Source organism: Pongo abelii, chromosome 3, assembly GCF_028885655.2.
Source record: "Pongo abelii isolate AG06213 chromosome 3, NHGRI_mPonAbe1-v2.0_pri, whole genome shotgun sequence".
NCBI classification, from domain to species: Eukaryota; Metazoa; Chordata; class Mammalia; order Primates; family Hominidae; genus Pongo; species Pongo abelii.
Window position 1 is genome coordinate 7,900,763 of NC_071988.2, and position 15,106 is coordinate 7,915,868.

Genomic DNA, 15,106 nt, shown 5'->3' on the forward strand with positions numbered 1-15,106 from the left:
CGTGCCATCCCTAACCCAATCCAGCTCTCTCCTATCATGGAGGAAGAAAGTGCAGCCCAGAGAGGTTAAGCAACCAGCCGGAAGTCACACAGCAGGCTTAGTCATCTAACCCCCTATCCAGTGCTCTTTCACCACCCTACACCAAGCCTGGATCCAGCCAGCACCCACCAGGAGGCTGAAACTTTGCAGAGGCAAAACATCCCCTTCCAACAGGAACTCAAGACAAGGGCAGAACCTCATTTTCATGTCACAATGCTGTGAAAATGTGCAAAGCAAAATGTGGTAAAAACATGGGTTGGGGCCAAAGCGGTGGAATGAGAAAATACTGCTTGCCATGTGAGCTGGCTAATAAAAGGAAGAGCCCAGAATTGTTTGTTGCGATTATAAGGGTCATTTTTTCCCCCTATAAAAAAGAGTAATTTTCATTTACAGGGACCCTGGGCAATTTTCCATCTAATTTGATGTTTTATAATGTCTGCAGAGCCACACAACCTCAGTAGGCTGTGGGGGCCGTAGACATTTTATTTTCAGATGTTCAAGGTTATTGGTTCATCAAGAGCAAAGGGAAAATGCGACCGGGTTTTCATGAGTCCTGGTAAGAAAGGGAGCAGGGGATGGTCTGGGCGGGTGGAAATGAATTTGCTGTGAAGCCCCCAACCCTCAGTTGAGTGCCACCCCCACTCCAGTAGCACCCAGAACACCAGGCTGGTAAGGCTGGGGCAGAGTCATTGCCCCAGGTGAGGAAGCTGAAGACCCTGCCCCGCCTCCAGTCCAGAGCACCGTGCCACCCGGCTGACCTGCCTGCACACACATGGCCCACCCGGCTCTCCTGTTAGGAGTTTTATGTATGTTTCTCATTTAATCATCACAGCGGCCCATGGAGGGTGGGGACTGTTATTATCTCTGGTTTACAGATGAAGAAACTGGGCTTAGAGAAGTTAGCTACTTCTAAGAGGCCACCCGAACAGGAGCTAAGAGTTCTAAATCTAACTACTCTTTCTACACTGTGGCATAATCCTCTCACCACCACCGTCGTACTAGATCCTTCTTGCTTACCCAGGCCCCACCTCTTTTGGCTTCACAAGATGGGTGCAGGGTAGAGGGTGTGGGATACAGAGGGTGAAGGAGACGCAGTCTTTACCCTTAGTGCTTACAGGATCGTTGGAGACTTGAGACAGCCATCCAAAACCAATCCCAATGGACAGTGCATCATGCAGGGCCTCAGTTTCCTTGTCTGTAAAATGGGCATGACACCATTGATCTGACTGCAAGATTAGGAGGCTTTGATGAGATAACACCATTGGAAAAAGACTTGGTCTTGACAACAAGGATTGCTCCTGTCCTGCTGAGACAGCAAAACAAAGAAGGGATTATGGGAGTAAGGACTAGAGACGGAAGGTGAGAAAAGACGGAGCGAAGAGGAATAAGGAATGGAAGCAGAGAAACACAAGGACAGCTGAGAAAAGAGCACAAGGTAGGGTGCCCATGGCTGGGCTTTTACTGAGTACTCAGTGTGTACCAGGCCTCAGGCTGGGTGCTTTATGTGCATAAAGCCATTCAATTTCCAACAGGGAGAGTGGAGGTGATTATTTCTGCTTTATAGATGAACCCCCTACTGCGTGACATGGGCGTGGACCACATCCCAAAGGTTGTTGTGACAGGGCTCTCAACCCGACCTGGGGACCTGGAGGGATCACTGTGGGGCAAAAGGGCAAACAATCAAATTCCCGGCTCCTGGAACAGGCCCGTTCCTTCCTAAGATCTCTCTTGTTCCAGGACCATCTCTGTGCCCAGTAACACAGACTTGGTAGAAAACAGGGAGGGACTGTAGTAAATGCAAATGTTTTTGTTTTACACAATACCTGTTCTTATAGAAATAGAGAATACCACAGATGAGCTGGGAGAAAAGGAAAACCTCCTGAATCCCAATCCTTAGACACTGATGCATACATTTCCAATATTTATACCAAATGGGATCATAACGCATCTTATATTTTGCAAGTTCTTTTTGAACTTTATTATAATGGACAGCTTTCCACATCAGTTAATATTCTTGTACAGCACTGAAATGACAAGCACTCTTCAGCCATTGCAGAATGTTGTCTAACAATTTCCCAATTCAGCAGGCCTCCCTCACCCACTTTTGCTTTCCTTGTGTCAGTTATCCATGATCAACTGAGCTCTGGAAATAGATGAGTACAGTACAATAAGATATTTTGAAAGAGAGAGAGACCATATTCACATAACTTTTATTATAATAGATTGCTATAATTGTTATTACAGTAAATTGTTATAATAACAGTAGATTGTTATAATTGTTCTTATATTACAGTATTGTTATGATTTTTCTATTTTATTACTGATGTTGTCAATCTCTTATCGTGCCTGCCTAATTTATAAATTAAACCTTATCATAGGTATGAGCGTATAGGAAAAGACATAGCGCATTTGGGATTTGATTCTATCTGAGGTTTCAGGTATCCACTGCAGGTCTTGAAACATATCCCCTGCAGATAAGGGGATAAGTTGATATTTGTGATAATTTAGAAAGTGGCTTTGGATACCCTCATAACTAAGGTTCACATCGTCATTTGCAGGAAAAGGACAACATCACACAGCCCTCAGTACCAGATAGGAAAGAGAAGGGGTTTGCGGGAAGAGAAGGGAAGAGTGGCAAGCAGAGGGGCTGGTGGAATTTGCTTCCAGGTGGTAGAAGATGCGGAAATTCCCTGCTTGTTAATACAAGAGAGGACATGGAGGGCTCTGATCTCAAGGGCACAGGTGGAGCCCAGCCAGCCTGGGGCTTGTCGGCTGTAGGTTCCCTCTATCATGCGGGTCCAGGGAGGCCCCTGGATGCTTCTGCTTCCCCCAGTCCAGCGCCAACTCCACTGAGCCTTGCCAGCTTCTCTGTGAGTGCCCCACTTCAGCTGGGCTGCAGGGCCTTGAGGACAAAGACCACGTTGGAATCATTTCTCTATTGCCCAAGTGCCTTGCGTAGGGCTGGGCACAGAGTCACTGACAGTGAATGAGCACGTGAGACAATGAATGAGTGAGTGATTCTTGTAGAATTTAGAGAGGGCTCAGTCAGGTGCACAAGCAGAAGTAATGGGAGGCTATTTTCCAACCCTGTCGTTAGACAGTCAGAGGAATCGATGAGACATTGACTTGATTCTTTCTCAGCTGCTGGTTTATTCTGCATGTCCAACAAATTACTGAACCTCTCTGCCATCCAGTTTCCTTGTGGGTAAACTGGGACAATAGGAGGTGGTGCTGGGGCTGATGAAGATAAGACGGGTGGCATTTTACTGTATGTGATTATACCCAAAATGGAAAAGGGTGGGTGAAAGCTCTGAGCCAGGCACCTGGCATCAACAGGATATTGACTGTTAGAAAATCCATGCATTCTTAAGGGGACCCAGGATTTGTTTTAATCAAATATAAGACTCAAAGAAGTGACTATCATGAATGAAAAAGTTTTTATCTCACGGATCCCTAGAAATGAGAGGCACAGCACTCCGTGCAAGTCACCAGGGTCAGTCAGGAGGCAGAGGGGGCAGAAACACATGGGCAAGAACCTTAGCTGTGGTTTCCATGGGAAGGAATGGGCAAGGCAGTGTAGCTACCCTGGGTTGTCTAGGGGCATAGAGGGAACAGTGGTCCTGACTGAGAGCTCAGTAGAGGAGGTGGTTGGGGTGTGGGATCTGGAGTGGTTGGTTTACATCTGAAAGTCACACTCACAGGAGTGGTTTCCAATCTATAGAAATTGGCTAGCCCTGGGAAGGGGCAGTCTGCAATGTCCCAGACATGAAAGCATCAGAATACAGAAAATAAAAGACGTGGTTTGGCCGGGCACAGTGGCTCACGCCTGTAACCCCAGCAGTTTGGGAGGCCGAGGTGGGCGGATCACGAGGTCAGGAGATTGAGACCATCCTGGCTAACACGGTGAAACCCCGTCTCTATTAAAAAATACAAAAAATTAGCCAGGGGTGGTGGTGGGTGCCTGTAGTCCCAGCTACTCGGGAGGCTGAGGCAGGAGAATGGTGTGAACCCGGAAGGCAGAGCTTGCAGTGAGCCGATATCGCGCCACTGCACTCCAGCCTGGGCGACAGAGTGAGACTCCGTCTCAAAAAAAAAAAAAAAAAAAAAAGACATGGTTTATATACTACGAGGCCCAATGCAATAACAGGGCTCTGAGATCAGCCAAGTTCAAATCCCTGTTTCATTGCTTTTGCGTTGGTAGCTTTTCATTTTTTAATTTTCATTTTTGAAATAAGGTCTCACTCTGTCACCCAGGATGGGGTTCAGTGGTGTGATCACAGCTCACTGCAGCCTCAACTTCCCAGGCTCAAGCAATCCTCCTACCTCAGCCTCTCATGTAGCTGGTGCATGCCATCACGCTTGGCTAATTTTTTCAATTTTTGTAGAGATAGGGGTCTCACTTTGTTGCCCAGGCTGATCTTGAACTCCTGGGCTCAAGCAATCCTCCCATCTTAGTCTCCCAAAGTGCTGGGATTACAGGCAGGAACCACCATGCCCAGCCTTGTTATGTGGCTTTTAGCAAGTCACTTAGCCATTCTGAATCCCTGTGCCATCAGCTGTAAAATGAGCACTACAGCAGCTACCTCTAGTGGTGTGTCAAGGGTGGCCAGCCAGGCCTCTGCCTGGGACATGGCTCATAAGGGCATGAAAACATCACTGGTATAAATCAGAAATACAGCTCCAGTTAGCGCAGGTCTCCACTCACGACAGCTTATAGAGTTGGCCAAATGGGAGCTTGAACCCTGGTCCTGCCAGTGTGGACACTGCCTGAAGTGGAAATTAAACCACACTATTCTCTGGATGATCCACCTCAGCCATAGATTTCTGTGCCAGGCTCCACAAGCTGTATCCACTTGGCTCCAGCCATCAAGAGGGAATGTGAAGTTGCAAATCACAGCCAGCTGAGATTCAGAAACAGAATGAGGTATTATGTAGGGCTGTTGACCCCAGATGAGGGCTTTATTTTATTATCTACATTTTAGACTCTTTAATATGCCTCCCAAGATGCTGTCTGGTTTGGAAAATCACCTATAATAAAGGCACATAATAAATCTCTTATTTTGAGCATAGAGAGGCACGCAATTTTTATTAATAAAAATAAGTTCCTCTCTGCACCCCACCAAATAAGCGTTCCACAAGTATTTAAAGACAATCTGTTGAAAGGATGCCAACTAGCCCACCTCCCAGAGCAACTAGCCAGTCTCAGTTGGGCCTCCCATGCTCACAGGGTGAAATGAAAGGGTGTTCTGGAAGGTGACATCATCTGCTCCCTTCCCTGTCATCTCGTGGGTCCCAGCCATTCCCAACCCTGGGCAAATCCATCCACTCACACTGTCGCTGGAGAAATCACAAAAGGTCATAGGACCTCCTTCTTCTCCCTTGTCCTGAACTAGACCCTCCCCATCCTGCCATCCCTGGGGTTCCTGGCCTCCTGTCTCACTCCCTCCTTCATCAGACACTCTGCAAATCTCCACCCTAGGAGAAGAAGAGGAAAAGACCCTGTGTGTCCATCACAGGGAAAATGGAGGGGGATGCAACGCCGTGGCATATAAGTGACAGATTTCACCACTTCACAGCAACGTGATGGATCTTGAGACCTCACACAAGGCAGAGAAGGAAGAAAGAAAGAAGGAAGGAAGGAGAAGGAAGAAAGGACAGGAAGAAAGAAAGAAGAAAGGGAGAAGTCGAGATATAGGACCCAATACATCCTACAAAAAAATATATATCCGTACAAATAGCAGCACATATTTTATAATTGAAAAGTACATGTCAAAACTGTAGAAGGGTTGACTATGGGAGGAACAGAGCTGGAGTATGGGGCTAAGAGGGAAGAAATCAGTGAAAATAAAGGCTTTCTCCTACTAGATGGGGATGAGGTCAGGCAATAAGGATATGATCACCACAACCCTCTGCATATGAGGCTCCATAAGAAAGAAAACATAAGGAAAAGCTAAACACAGACACACACACACACACACACACACAGAGGCAAATCCTACTCTAAAAATGACCTGTTTTTTGATTATTCCAATGAGCCAGGCTTGCTGCATGCCTGGCTTTGGACGTGCAATTCCCTCTGCATGAAATGCTGTTCCCCACCCTTTTAGCCACGCAACTTTGCCTGTCCTTCAGCTCTCTCCATTTCCTGTCCTTCCCCCACCTGCCCCACCTGGGCCAGGTGGCCATACCTGTTGTATGAGTCAGCTCAGGCTGCTCTAACAGAACACTACAGACCAGGCAGCTTAAAGAACAGGAGTTTCTCTTCTCACAGTTCGGCAGGCTGGAAGTCCAGGATAAAGGTGCAACAGGGTTGGTTCCTGGTAAGGCCTCTCTACCTGGCTTGTAGACAGCCACCTTCTTGCTGTGTCCTCACACAGTCTTTCCTGTGTGGATGCTCGAAGGGAGAGGGCTCTGGTGTCTCTTCCCCTCCTTATGAGGGCACCAACTGTACTAGATTGGGGCCCCACTCTGATGGTCTCAATTCACCTTAATCACCTCCCTAAAGGCCCTATCTCCAATGACAATCACACTCTGAAGTATGGGGTTTCAGGGCTTCCACATGTGAATGTGGGTGAGGGAGACACAGTTTAGCCCCCAATACCCCTCCTGCCCATGTTTGCTTTCCTTCAACAGTTTCTCACGCACCTGCGCGTATCCGAGGCTATCCTCTGAGCACACCCATGTCAGGACTCACGCACCTGCGCGTATCCGAGGCTATCCTCTGAGCACACCCATGTCAGGACTCACGCACCTTCCATGGTCATCCTCACCTGCTCAAACACACCTTTGCCGCCTCCTCCTTGCTGCAAAAACCACAGGCCCGCATGATGTTTCAGTTGGCAAATTCACAGGTCCCTCTCAGGCCACGCCCCTGGGACTTCCCCGTGAGAGCCTGCCTTGCCTGGCCCTTGGGCTCTGCCCTCTCCTCTCCCTGCTTTTCGCCCCAGCAGTGGCTTCTTGCTGCTTCCACATGCCAGCCCGGCTCCCAAGGACCCACTCCCATTCCTCTCTGCATGGTTCCTGGGGGTCTCTCCACACCATGACCCCCTCTTCCCTGGTTCACTGGCCATGTGGATGCCACAGGCCCCTCCAGCTCTGTACACCAATAATGAATTCATCTCTTTCCCCCACAAGCCTATTCTCTGTCTGGCCCCACCACTGGTGAGACTGGAGACCTGGGCATCCTCTGTGACTCCTCCATCAATCCCTCCATTGGACCAACCACCAAATGCTGTCCTCCCATCCTGCTGCTTGTCTCAGCTCCCTGCAGGATGGGGATTGCTTTGCTGTGCAGGGACACCAAGATGTGGGAAGCAGAGGCTGGACTCAAGAGTCCTGCGGGAGGCAGATTTCGAGACAAGAAAGTGAAGGCGGTTGGATAGATAGAGAGGAGGGTGTTCAACTGGTCTGCTCATGGCTCCATCCCCGCCAAGAAACAGAGACTCTCAAACTGTGTACTTTAATACAAAGACTTTAATACAAAGACTACTCACCAAGTTGTGAACGAGGTTTGGGTAACCAGCAAGAGACAGTGTAGAACGCAGGGGCTAAGGGCAGGGGGTGGTGTCACTCCTCCTAGGCCTGATGGGGAGTGAGGGGGTGGTCACTGGAATGGAGACAGAAGCACAAGATGGGAGCAACGGGCCAGAGCAGTGGGGCTCTAGGAGACAGAAGCAGCCCGTCCTAAGCAACCTCATGTGTTCATGTATGTATGTGTGTATGTATGTATTATTATTATTAGACGGAGTTTTGCTCTTGTTGCCCAGGCTGGAGGGCAAAGATGTGATCTTGGCTCACCACAACCTCCGCCTCCCGAGTTCAAGCGATTCTCCTGCCTCAGCCTCCCAAGTAGTTGGGATTACAGGCATGTGCCACCATGCCCAGCTAATTTTGTATTTTTAATAGAGACGGGGTTTCTCCATGTTGGTCAGGCTGGTCTCAAACTCCCGACCTCAGGTGATCTGCCCACCTTGGCCTCCCAAAGTGTTGGGATTACAGGCCTGAGCCACTGCTCCTGGCCATATTAATATTATTTTGGTATGGTAAGGCCAGCAGATTGGGAGAGGACTGACACTGAAAAGATCATTTGTCCCTTAGAGTTCCCAATAAGAAAGGGCCCACCACGCTATGAAGAGCCACTGGGGAAACACCTGGGTGGGTCAGGAGACAGGGAGGGGAGACACGGTAGGCAAGAGGCTCCATTGAGGTTTTGATGGGAAGGAACGAAAGAGGCAGGGCAGGCAGGCTTAGGATTGCTGGTTTGAATAATTTTAGCTGATCTGGGGCACAGAGTTGCTGCCCTGCGTTGTCTGGTTTCCAACCCTGGGATGATCAGGGCAGATGGAGTGTGACAGCCCCATAGGGGAGGAGGTGGAGGGTGTGGGCTCTGGATCGGTTGGTTGGCGTTTGAAAAGCACACTCTTGAGTGAATTGTTGACCATTTCTAGATTGGCCAGCCCTGGGAGGGGCAGTCCCTCCAGGATTAGCAAGGCCTCAGAGATCAAAGAATCTGAATACAGAACACAAAAGACATGGTGCATACACCACACAGAGAGGGAGTTAGGGGAACCAACACCCATTCACACTCTTCTCCCACCCTCAGATCTCCTGCTGATGTCGCCCCTTGGCAAAACCCAACAGGAATCTGGAGGGTGAGGAAGATGGCTGGGACAATCAGGGAGGGGACCGGCTCTGAAGAGGGACTGGACTCAGCAGCCGCTAAACTGAGCTCCTGTGCAGACAAGAGTTCTTTATTCCTTTTGAAATCTTCCCAATACATGCTAGTTGAATGGAGATGCAATCAGCCTGGGGAGATACAACACGGCTTGCAGAAGGAAACGCATCCTGAGCTGGGTTTTGAGGGATGAATAGGCATTTTCCAGGGAATGCTAGACACATAAATGGAAGAGCATAAGCAAAGGGATGGAGATTAACACAATATGTTTGGCAAGCTGCAAGCTTTGCAACAGTTCTGGATTGTGAAATTTCTGGGGAGGAGGCTGGCACAGAGCAGATTCCCTCGGAGCGTCTCTGCCCTCGGTCATTTCATTCTCCTCTCTGGGCCTCTCTGCAAAGCAATGTGTTCATGGGTGTAAAGTGCTTCCAAGGGGGCTGGTACAGAGGGAAATGCTTGATAAATGGTGGTGATTATCATAATGATTATTAGCATGTCTAATAATATCACCTCCCCTACTTTCCTGGCCTCTGCGGTGCCTCAAATAGGACAACATATTAGAAGTTCTTTGCAAAACAAAGGACCAATGGAACTCAAGGCAGAAACAAGGACACAGGGCTCAGGGAACCATCTCCTGTGGGTAATAGTCTGGTTTCAGGGCAGGGGAGCCAGCCCAGAAGTCAGGCCCAATGGCTTCAGCGCTCTGAGACAGGGACGATGGCTGGCCTGTTTGGGATTCCCTAGCCTCATCGATCAAATGATCCAGGGATGAGGGAGAATGCCAGGGTCCATTTCCCATCTGTGATCAGCCTTGACTTCAAGCCCATACTCCACACCCAGTTTTCTGGAAGAGGGAGAAATAGCCCTCGGGGGCCAAAGAATATAATACCCTTGGATGCCCCAGCTGTGTGAGACCGTCTGAGAGGCCTTTATCACTGCACACAGCGGCTGCCAAAGTCAGACCTAACTCCTTCCCAGGAAATTCTTGGCTCTGCTTGTGAGCAGCCCGTCTGGTGGAATTAATTTCAGCCTATATGATGCTAACGCCATGCAAACAGAGACATATAAAACAGTCCTCCCAAGGCTTTGCATGGCAATAAAGACTGAACTGTGCTTAATTTATGCACATTGCAAGGCTACCCTCTGTAGGAAGCATAAAGCCATCCCTTGTGGGGGCTGGAACAGTATGGGGCTCCTCTTGCCCCTGGGCCTCACGGAGGGAGCTCATTCCCTCTTCCCAGGCTCCTTCCATCTTTCTGCGTGGATTGTGGATTTCCAGACTTGGGCTCTGGCCTTTATCAGTGAGACAGCCATGGTGTAGGGGATCTGCAAGGGCTGTAGAACTGGAGGTGGAACTATGTCCTTAGTTCTGTGCAAACCACTGAGGAAGGGACACTCGGAAGGTGATCTGCGTCCTGGAGTCACAGGGCTATCATCTGCTAATGCTAGAAAGAGATTTTGAGATCATCTAATTCAGACCCAGGTGAGTTCAGAGATTTAAAATGATGGAACCAAAGTCACACAACACACTCATGGAAGGACTTGGACTTTCACATCAGAGTAGGGGTGGCGCAAGTTCAAAAATTTGGAGTTGGGGAGTCCCGGGTTAGAACCCAGGCTCTGCCAGGTCCTTGCTTTCTGACTTCAAGCAAGTTATTTCAGCTCTCTGTGTTTTGTTTCCTTGTTCATAAAGTAAGTGCACCATGGGAATTCTGGGAGAATTAAAGGAGATAATGTTTGTTCGGCATAACCACATGCCCAGCATATGATAAACATCCAGTTATAGTAGCTATTGCTATTATGGCTTCTGAGTAAATGCATATTTTAGTGTGGGTTTCTTTCAAGCCGAGACAGGGATTTAGACATAAGCAGTGATATGTTTTCGATCTGTGTCCCCACCAAGATTTCATGTCAAATTCTAATCCCCAAAGTTGGAAGTGGGGCCCAGTGGGAGGTGATTGGATCATGGGGATGGTCCTTCATGAATGGTTTAGCACCATCCCCTTGGTGCTATTCTTATGATAGTGAGTGAGTTATCACAATATCTGGTTGTTTAAAAGTGTGTAGCACCTCCTCCCTCTCTGGCTTGCTCCTGCTCCTGCCATGTGAGATGCTTCACTCCCCATTTGCCTTCTGCCATGATTGTAAGCTTTCTGAGACCTCCCCAGAAGCTGAGCAGATGCCAGAGTCATGCTTCCTGTACAGCCCATGGAACTGTGAGCCAATTAAACTTTTTCCTTATAAATGACTGTCTCAGGTATTTCTTTATAGCAGTGTGAGAATGGACTTAAACATGTGGCTTATTAAGGAAGATGATCCCAGGAAGCAGGAGTAAGGGAACAAGGCAAGTGAGACAGGAAAGCAGGAAAAGAAACCAGTGTGAGGGTTTGCTATTGTCTTAGTCTGTTCATGCAGCTATAACAAAATACTATAAACTGGGTGGCTTATAAACAACAGATATTTATCTCTTACAGTTCTGGAGGCTGGCAAGTCCAAGACCAAAGCACTGCAGATTTGGTGTCTCGAGAAGCCTGCTTTATAGTTTCCAGATGAGGCCTTCTTATGGTTTCTAGATGAGGCCTTCTTATGGTTTCTAGATGGGGCCTTCTTGCTGCCTCTTCACATTGTGAAAGGGGCAAGGGAGCTCTGTGGGCCTCATTTGTCCCAGTCATGAGGTCTCCACCCCTATGACCTAATCATCTCCCAGAGACCCTGCCCTCTAATACTATAATATTGGCGATTAGCTTTCAACACATGAATTTGGAAAGATACAAACATTCAGATCATAACAGTTACCACAAATGCTGCTGTGGACAATGGGAGCTCAATTCTGCTGGTGGACTTTACAGAGAAATTTATAAAACTATCAAGGATATAAAAAAGACCTAAATAAATGAAGTGATGGAGCATGGAGGAACCAGAGTGGTGTTATTTTTTTTTTGTTTTTGTTTTTGTTTTTGAGATGGAGTCTTGCTTTTGTCGCCCAGGCTGGATTGCAATGTTGGGATCTTGCCTCACTGCAACCCCTGCCTCCTGAGTTTAAGCAATTCTCCTGCCTCAGCCTCCCAGGTAGCTGGAATTACAAGCGGGTGCCACCATGACCGGCTAATTTTTGTATTTTTACTAGAGACAGGGTTTTGCCATTTTGGCCAGGCTGGTCTCGAACTCCTGACCTCAAGTGATCCGCCCACCTCAGCCTCTCAAAGTGCTGGGAATACAGGCATGAGCCACTGTGCCCAGCTGGTGTTATATTGTTAAAAGCAAAACCGTAGACAAGTTAAATTTAAAAGAGTTTAATTGAACGAAGAATGACTTGCAAATCAGGCAACCTTTTGAACCACAGTAGGCTCAGAGACTCCAACGCAGCCACGTGGTGGAAGAACATTTATGGTCAGAAAAAGGAAAGTGACCTACAGAAAATAGAATCGAGGCACAGAAACAGGTAGATTGGTTGTAGCTCGGCATTTGCCTTATTTGAACAGTTTGAACAGTTGGCTGTCTTTAATTCGTCCAAACACAGTGATTGGTACAAGAGTAGGTTAGTCTGTTTACACATCCAATTCAGTTGCAGTTTATTATGTACAGATAAACCTTCAGACTGAACTTAAAATATATAAGGAGGCAGCTTTAGGCTAAACTTGATTTAACAATATTAGTTACGGTCTGGCCAGGGAAAGAGAAACCATTCTGGGAACTCTAAGGATGAAGAGATATGATACAGAATTGGAGGTTTTCATAGTCTTTGGAAAGCTGAGGGAGCAAAACCCAGGAAGAGCATGGTCAGGAATTCTGAGGGTTCTGGGATCACAGGGCAGGTGCTGGAGCCCAATGTGAGTGCTTCTCAAAAGGATGCTCAAAGTTGTGGTCAAAATTCCATGTCTGTGCTTTGCCATACACACAGAGTCCCAGAGAGAAGAAATAGGCCTTTGCTTCCTCCTTCCAACTTCATGCCAGTGCCTTGCATGATGGACTCTCACTGGGCCCATGAACAACAGAGTCTGGGAAACGTAGTTTTTAGGCTCCATGATCCAGAGGCACAGGGAAGAGCTCAGGATGGTGAGGCTGGTACTGAGAATGAACACACAATATTTGGTACAGACATAGATATTGATCCCTTTCCACCCCCAGATTTATCAGCAAATGCAATGAGATGTCAACTGAATCATCGAGAATTGTAAGAGTCATAAAAATGAATAAAAATATGAGGATAACCAAGATATTGTTGAATAAAAAGAAGAAAGAGTTACCAGAGAAGGAGAAAGGGCGTGTTCAGGGCCCTAAGACCACCCCAGGTTTAATGATTCACCAGGAGACTCACAGGACTTGACATGTGGTCATCCTCACGGCCATAACTTATGACAGTTAAGGATGCAAAGCAAAATTATCAAAGGGAAAAGGCATGGGGGCAAAGTCCAGAGAAAACCGGGTGCAAGCTTCTAAGGGTTCTCTTCCAGTGGAGTCGCATGGGACTCACGTGATTCTTCCAGCAATGTGCTATGACAGCACATCTATCAGGGAAGGCCACTGAGACTCATTGTCCAGGGTTTTTACTGCAGGCTGGATACATGGGCCCCCTCTGCCTGACACGCACCTAACTTCCAGACTCCTGGGAGTAAAGCAGGTGGTCAACATGAACCTACTGTTTGTACAAATGCTTTAGACCCAGTGAGCCACTCTTATCAGTTCTGGAAATGGTGGCAACCATCCCCAAATCCAAGTTCCCGGCCATCATTCCAGGGCCAACTTTGTAAGCAGGACTTTCTAAAGAGAGCAGTATCATGCCTGCTATATGAGTTCTTTTCTCCACAAAAGGGAACAGGCCCTACCAGAGGGCAAAACTAATTATATACTGTATTAATGACAGTGTAATGTTGACCCAGGGGTAAGATATAGATTAGTAAAAATGAATAAAGAGCATGAGAGAGGTAGACTTCCCCACTCCCATATATAGGTACAAAGCTAGCATTACAAATCATTGGAGAAAAAGTATTACTCAATAAATGGTTTGTAACAATCAGGAAGCCTCATGAAATTAAATACATTGGATCCCTTTCTCATTTCATTTGTAAAAATATATTTTTCCTCAACAAAAGATTAAATATAAAAAATAAAATATATTTTAAATAAAATATAAATTTATTGAAGGTAAAGATACCTTAAAATGCAAAAAAGGAGGAGGAGAGTTCATGACATTGAATTTGGCAATGATTTCTTGGATATGAACTCAAAAGCACAATCTAAAAGAGAAAAAATAGATAAGCAGGATTTCATCAAAATTAAAAGCTTTTGTATATCAAAGAGCACTATCAACAGAGTAAAAAGGTAGCTCATAAAATGGGAGAAAAAATTTGCAAATTATATATCTGATAAGGGATTTAACTCCAGAATAAAGAACTCCTAGAATTAAACAACAACAAAAAAGAAACAGCACGATTCAGAAATAGGCAAAGGACTTGATAGACATTTCTCCCAAGAAGATATACAAATGGCCAATAAACACATGAAAAGATGCTCAACATCACTAATCATCAGGGAAATGCAAATCAAAACCAGGGTACCACTGCACACCCATTAGGATGACTACTATTTAAAAAAAATAAAAACAGAAAAATCAAGTGTTGGTGAGAAGATGGAGAAATTGGAACCCTTGTATATTATTGATAAGAATGTAAAATGGCACAGCCACTGTGGAAAATATAATAGAAATTACTCAAAAAAATTAAAAATATAATCCAGCAATTCCACTTCTGGGTTTATAACAAAAAGAGGTGAAAGCAGGGACTCAAACACGTATTTATATACCTATGCTCAGAGCAGCATTATTCCCAATAGCCAAAAGGTTGGAAGTAACTCAACTGTTGTATTAGTCCATTCTCACACTGCTGTAAAGAACTACCTGAGACTGGGTAATTTATGAAGAAAAGAGGTTTAATTGACTCATAGTTCTGCAGGAAGAATGGCTGGAAGGCCTCAGGAAACTTAGAGTCATGGTGAAAGACAAAGGAGAAGAAAGCACCTTATTCATATGGCAGCAGCAGATAGAGAGAGATGGGGTAAGTGCTACAGATTTTCAAACCTCCTTTTTTGAGAAGAAACAATCAGATCTCATGAGAATTCACTCATTAGAATAGCAAGGGGGAAGTCTGCCCCCATGAATCAATACCTCCCACCAGGCCCTCCTTCAACACATGGGGATTACAGTTCAACACGCGATTTTGGTGGGGACATAGAGCTAAACCATATCATTCCACCCCTGGCCCCTCCCAATCTCATGTCCTTCTCACATTTCAAAACCAATCCTGCCTTCCCAACAGTCCCCCAAAATCTTAACCCATTCTGGCATTAACTTAAAAGTCCAAGTTAAAGTCTCATCTGAGACAAGGCAAGTCCCTT

At 46.5% G+C, this 15,106-nt stretch overlaps 1 long non-coding RNA gene across 1 annotated transcript in view; it reads right to left on the reverse strand.

Annotated features, from left to right (window-relative positions):
* Nucleotides 1-1,991: 1,991 nt before the first annotated feature.
* The window catches only part of LOC103890367 (uncharacterized), a 60,861-nt gene continuing 47,746 nt past the window's right edge, over nt 1,992-15,106 (reverse strand). The window contains exon 3 of the long non-coding RNA XR_654709.4: nt 1,992-2,182. This is a non-coding gene — a long non-coding RNA (uncharacterized LOC103890367). The remainder of the gene's footprint in view (nt 2,183-15,106) is intronic.